The sequence below is a fragment of the Dasypus novemcinctus genome, chromosome 15, assembly GCF_030445035.2.
Source record: "Dasypus novemcinctus isolate mDasNov1 chromosome 15, mDasNov1.1.hap2, whole genome shotgun sequence".
NCBI classification, from domain to species: domain Eukaryota; kingdom Metazoa; phylum Chordata; class Mammalia; order Cingulata; family Dasypodidae; genus Dasypus; species Dasypus novemcinctus.
In genome coordinates this window covers 93997784-94004601 of record NC_080687.1, presented here as the reverse complement: position 1 = coordinate 94004601, position 6818 = coordinate 93997784, and the positions used below count along the sequence as shown (strand labels likewise).

The following is a 6818-nucleotide window of genomic DNA, read 5'->3' as shown; positions in this document are numbered from 1 at the left end:
ATGACTAGTGAAGAAGGATGGTCTATTGTTGGACCCTTGATATTGACTGCTATGCTTATCAACCTTGGCTCTTGAAATTGCAACATAGCCCAGTGTTGTAGGGTGCCTAAGAGTTGCCTCCTGAGATCCTCCATGTTGCTCAAATATGGTCTCTTTCTAAACCAAACTCAGCATTACCTTCCTCCCAGCATGGACATGACTCCCGGGGATGAGAGTCCCTGGCACCAAGGGATTACTACCAAGCACCAGCTGGTGATGCAACTAGAAAAAGACCTTGAATAAAAGGGGGAAATGGTAAAGACAAATGAGTTTATGTGGCTAAGAGACTTCAAAATGAGTTGGGAGGTCATCATAGGGGTCCCATGCACATCTCAGCAGGATCTCAGAGAGAGCCAAAGTAGATACAATCCCAGGTAGGGGTACTCCTGAGGTCTACAGAGACACCCAGGCCCTATGGTCATGGCAGATGACTCTAGAGTTTGGTGCCTTGCCAATGGGCCCTACGTTGGAATTTGTGCTCCTGAGTGTGATGGAATTGGACTAAGATGTGGCTTCTTTGCACATGCCTCTTCTGTCCCTTTTACTGAACATATGTTTGGTGCTGGGGTTGGTGTGTGCCCATTCTGTCAACCTGTGTCTTTCGACTGGAGAGTTTAATCCATTTAACTTTCAGTGTCATTATTGTAGAAGCAGTACTTACTTTAGCCATTTTGTCCCTTGGTTTTTATATGTCTTATCTTTTCTTGTTTATCTATTATTGCAACCACTTTTTCTGTATAGTGATCTTTTAATTTAAAAAGTTATTTTTTAATGAAGCTTTAGACTAAATGTTATATTGAAAATATAGGGGATTGCCATATATCCCACTTCCTCCCTCTCTCACACTTTTCCCCATTAACAACAAATTTTGTTAGTAGGATTCAGTTTAAAACATCCCCCTCCCCTTTTTTTCTGCAAGTCTCTTCTGCCTCCAGTTTCTTCCCCTGTTCCTGGGAGCTAGTTGGAGTCAATCTAGAAAATGGACCACTCCAGAAGTCCATTCAGCTTTAGGTGGTCCAGCCAACAGAAACTGGATTTTGTGAGTTGTTCTACCTCGGTCTCTCTTTTTGTACCCCCACCCCCCCTACAACTTTCTGTATGCAGCACAAATTAGCAGCTTGTATTCTGTCTGGGTCTCTCTGAACTGGGGTCCCTGTGCCTGGACATGTGCAGGGTTCTATTTTGCTGTCATGAGTGGCTCTGTATTCTGTGTCTGTGGCAGAGGGACCTGGCTGCTGCCTCTGTGAGACTTCCAAGGTATGTGGGACCCAGTGAGGGGGAGGGGAACAGACTGGCAGGTCTGGGATGGAAATTTCCTACCTGCATTTGTATTTTTCTTTTTATTCTATTCATTCTCTACCATCCTCCAAAGTTCTAAGCAAGTGGGATTTGTCCTTTATCAGATGATTCTGAGGATGACTTTTCCAGGGGCCGTCTTATGTCACCATGTTCCCTTTCACTTCTTGATGGTCTTTCTCTGGAGTCTTCTTTACCTACCAATAGCATGGCATTTCTATTGCAATAGGAAGGAGAAAAGTCATTAACTTCAGTATTTCTCTGTCAGTTATGTGTACTGAACATGATTTACTGGTTTGCCTCTTTTCTTTTCTAGGTCAGGAGTTATATTCTATTATATATTTCTTTTAGGAGTATCTGTAACAGTGCAGTAGAAACCCATGGGGCATGAAGCATGAATTGCTAATGGCAGGGTTGATTCTGAGTGAGAAAACTTGGAATTCTTTCTCATGTATAGGACTGACCTGTGTAGGAAAACAGACATGGGGAAGAGTTAAACTTCCAAGCTTACTTAATAATCTGGGTTTTCTCATTCACTTACCAAGCACCATCAACCAATCAGTCATGCTTTCCAAGAGCATTCTGCCTGTGACCAGTGTACACTGATAGCAAGACGAGTTGGACAGATTCTTTCTGGGTTCTTAGTTTGTTTAGCTCAGTTTCATCTTTGTTCAGCCATGTCAACAGATATCTCTTTGGAGTCCAGGAATGACATGTTTTTATATGGGCATGTCTTTTAAAAATTGCTCATATGTGGAAAACCTTTTGTATTCAGTTACTGTTTGTCTAAGAACCCTGTCTCTTTTTTATATCTTAGGTGTGAATTCTGTATATATATCCTCACATTCTGTATACTATATCCATTTTCTGGAGCACCTACTAGCTTTCATACAGACTGTTCTTAAGCTTTGTGGTTTCTGAACAAGTTTTATTTCATACAAGTATACTAATGTCAACTAATTACTATTCCAACTCTACCTGCCATTTTTGGTTACAGAGATAGTTTATGTAATCCATTTGATCATTTAACTTTACCTGCACTTTTCACTACTGAAGAATGATTTTTCATTAAAAAGAATTGGAAAAGTTTGGGAAAGCCAGTCAAAAGCAAAAATACTTTTATTATGACAGCAAACAAAAAGAAAAGAGCTTATTCTCAGTATTTTTTCTAGGAAGACTGGAGGAAATGTCCTCATGACACCAATTTTCCCTGTTGCATGAATTTTTGTGTTTTACTCTAAGACTGCATGAATATTATAAGGCCAAAATGCACTATTATATTTCAAATGCACTTTAGCTTGAATATCTGTTTCTTGATCATTTTTACTTGTCAGGTTTTTATTTTTTTGACAAAAGTCTAATGTACAATCAACTTTCAGGGAAAATTAATTAAATCAGGGTAAGTTTTAAAAGACATTTATTATGCTTTCAAGAATGACTCACTGTTATTAGCAGACATGGTCCCAACACATATTTATTAACATGGAAACACCTACAAAGAAGAGTGATTGATTAGATTGTGTCCTCTTCTCTCCCACCGCTCCTGTCACAGTTTCCAGAAATGTTGATGTTAACCTTTGACTCTGTTTGTCAATGTTACCTGCTCTTTCTTTTTATTTGATCTCAGTGGATTCTTTCCAACCAGTTACTTCTCTGTGTAGATTATTAAGGTTCAATTTTTTTCAGGAGAATTTTTTTTAATTATTTATTTATTTTTTTAAAATTACATTATGAAAAATATGATGTCCCATTCAACCCCACCGCCCCCGCCCCCCACTCCCCCCACAGCAACACTCTCTCCCATCATCATGACACATCCATTGCACCTGGTAAGTTCATCTCTGAGCATCACTGCACCCCATAGTCAATGGTCCACATCATAGCCCAAACTCTCTCACGTTCCATCCAATGGGCCCTGGGGGGATCTATAATGTCCCGTAATTGTCCGTGAAGCACTATCCAGGACAACTCCACATCCCGAAAACGCCTCCACATCTCATCTCTTCCTCCCGTTCCCCACATCCAGCAGCCACCATGGCTACCGTTCCCACACCCATTCCACATTTTCTCTGTGGACATTGGATTGGTTGTGTCCATTGCACACTTATGTCAAGTGAGGGCTTAGATTCAGGAGAATTTTAATACACTTTTCCTTTCTTTCCAATTTCTCAACTGGTTTATCTTGAGCATTAGGAAAAATATGTAAATGTACTTGAGAAATACCAGAAAGAATTTGCTCATAAAAACACTAGTTGCCATGGGGATGCTCACTGAACAGGCTCAAATGGCCCATTCAAATTCAGGGCCTGTATAGTCTCCCTGTCAAGGGTGAGCACCGGCATCTTTTGATGCACCTGTCATGGCTTTAGTGCTGTATATTCTCCTCAGCAAACACATTAGCTCACCCCTTAAGAAGCCCTGCTGCTTCCTAAGAGAATTCTACCCTAGAAGGACTTCCACCTTGCCCCTTAAGGTCCTCTTCACCATATACTTTTCTTCAAGTATGTGAAGCTACTGTTAACATTGGGCAACTTCTTCCCTCCCCTCTTTCAACACAACGTGCCCTCCATCTCTTCCTTTTCAGGAACACCCAGTTAAATAATCTTCCCAGGGAGAGCCTGGATAGGGCTGTAGAACAGGGCTGTAGAACAATGTAGAACATTGGTCTTGGGCCAAGGAACAAAAAAGCCATGCACAAGGCCTCTCTTTGGGAACTAAATATTGCTTCTTTGGGTGTTTTATATGAGAGCTGGGGTAGGATGAAGAGACTAGAGTAGAGCTAGGATAAGCCATACTATGTCCAACTTGTCCTTTCTCTAGGCCTGAAGAAAAACAGTATAGCAGGTGGCTCCTCTTGCTACTCTCCTTTCATGGTACCTCCACTGCCACATTTGCCTTCTTCTTTAATAGCTCCAACCCTTTTGATACTTTCTTTGTGAGTAGCTGCTATACTTGGCCCTTCAGTAGCTTAGACCTCAGTGACATGGATGAGTCCCCATTTGGGACTTTGGCTGCCTTCACTTCAGTAGGCTGTCAGAGGCTCAGGGCAAATCCCTGTTTCACTGAAACTTTTGTAGAACATGCCTGACTCACCCATAGTACGTGATTTGCAGGTGTCCCTGGAAAAGATCTACCATTGCTCCTCTAAACATGTGATTGATGAACAGTGAACACTGAGGACAAGATCCTGCCTATTGTCATAAAATCTGATTAGAGGGAGATACCAAGATCACTTTCCTCAAAGAATTTGCCTCACCAGACAACTTTCCTGCAGATGTTGCCTTCATGATTACAGAAAAGCTCATGCATACTTCCTCTGAGCTGTCCCACTGTTCTATGGTGCTCAGATTGACCTCAGAGAGGTAAGGAGTGGGTCAGGTTGTGTGTTGGTGGATCGTGAATAGGAATAATGGGATGTTTCCATTCCTTCCCACCAGCTGGGTCATTCCTTTTCTTCTTATCCCATACATTCTACCCCCAACCTTTTCCTCATTTGTTGTCTACCTTTTCCCCCAGGTACTAGGTGGCTGCCCCATAAACAATGAAGAATCTCCATGTTGTGGGCTTCCCATCTCCAAGTGCCCATCAGGGGGGGACCTTATTGTTGAGTTCAAATTTCATTTCCCAGACAGATTAACACCACATACACACAATAGATCCTTAAGCAGCTTCTACCCTATTTTCCCCTGACCACTGGAGGGTCTACCATAACCATTACTCCCCCACCCCCAATATGTACAAATAATATGCTGCACTGAACATTTTCTATTTTCTAAAATGTAAAATGGCACTCTCTTCAGGAAAGTATTCTGTCTTTCCTCATTCAGGACTGGGCTGTTTTGGAGTGAGGGTGGGGGAAATATGACCCAGACTGAAGGTCAATTTATATGTCCTGGGCTACAAATACTTGAAGATATGTAGAGATCTGTGGGAGGAGGGGCACCCAGCTTGCCTCAGTGGCAAACAGTGCGACAAGAGGTGATATCGCCTCTGCCCACTGGGCCTAGACAAGGTGACCACGCCTGACTAGGCCTTTGCTGCTAACAGCTAGCCAGCCTCCCCCTTCCCCACCCTCCCCCTTCCTATCTCCCGCCTAGCCCAGCTCTCACTTCCCCTCCCCCCTCCCTTAAACCTAATCTCTTAGTACGCTGTTTGCCCAGCAACAGCTTCAGCCTATCAAGAGTTAGCACATACTCTACTGGCCAATCACTAGCCCAATGCCAGAACATTGCCTTATATGGAAACAGCATTTGCCCTAGCCAATCAGAACCCGCCACACCACTCCCCAATCCTATAAATCTGCATCCCCTTCCACAATAGACCAGACTTGTGCCATCAGCCTGTCTCCACGACTCCTTCCTGGGTCGTGCGCCCTCCACACCTTCGGAGCCCCCGAGGGAAGCCTCAGCGGCCGTAGGAGGCTTTCTTCCCCACGCCAGGGACCCCTCTCGTCCCACAACAGGACCCCACTCGTCCCTTAACAGGGACCCCGCTCGTCCCACAATGGGACCCCACTCGTCCCTTAAAAGGGACCCCGCTCATCCCACAACGGGACCCCACTCGTCCCGCAACAGGGACCCCGCTCGTCCCATAACAGGGACCCCGTTTCATCCCTCAGAGATCCCTCATTCAAGCCTGGAATTGCATGTCCCTTCCCTCTCTCAGACTTGCTAAATCCTTCTCTCTGCTCTCCTTTTCCCCTGCCCTCCTCCTATTGGAGGCAAGAGACAGAAAGGAAAGATATTTCTTTACCGCCCCATTCCACTCTTGGTTCAGAGTATCAGGTTACTACACTCATATGCCCACAGATATGCCACTCATAGAGCAGCTTCTGCCCACTCTTGGGTTTGGCACTCATGAAAGGGTCATTGAGTATGAGACCATGTTTATTCAGGCTGGGAGGCAAACATGGTCCTGAGCAGCCTCTCCATGGCTCCTCTGCTCATATGTACCCAGAGCTGGAATTTCTGTAGTCCCTCCTGCTCTAAAGTATGATAGAGTAGAGGAAGGGAAGATGGTAGACTTCTATATTAAAGCCTACACTGAAAAGTGGAGAGCAGAATCCATTTCTTCAGCCTTTATCTGAGAGAAAAGAAGTGTCTTGGGGCAGGTGGGACCTATTCGCCACCAAGGGATTCAGGATCACAGGTTTCTCCTCTCAGCTCTGAAATCAGGGCCTGGCCACCACCAAATTCTAGTTTTTTCCCTTTGGGCTTTGTGAAGCTACTTTTGTTGTGGCCTTCCTAGAAGCTGAGTAGGGATTTCTGGTCCTGTTATGCCTGCATAGTAGTGGGAGAAGGGGAGCTCCTAGAGAGGAGGCCTTGTTGGCTTTTCTCACATTGACAAAGCACTCCTAAAATATGCACACACACACATCTACACACACACAAACATTGGTAATATTGTTAATTCAAAACCAAATTAAAAAATAGGCATCTGCATAGGTATAAATGAAGGAACTAGGAGAATGGCAGTGGGTAAGT

General features: G+C 44.0%; 1 long non-coding RNA gene across 2 annotated transcripts in view; it reads left to right on the top strand.

Annotated features, from left to right (window-relative positions):
- The first annotated feature begins 4459 nt into the window (after positions 1 to 4459).
- The window catches only part of LOC131273450 (uncharacterized), a 93175-nt gene continuing 90816 nt past the window's right edge, over positions 4460 to 6818 (top strand). For both annotated transcript variants that reach the window (XR_009180671.1, XR_009180670.1), the window contains exon 1: positions 4460 to 4697. This is a non-coding gene — a long non-coding RNA (uncharacterized lncRNA). The remainder of the gene's footprint in view (positions 4698 to 6818) is intronic.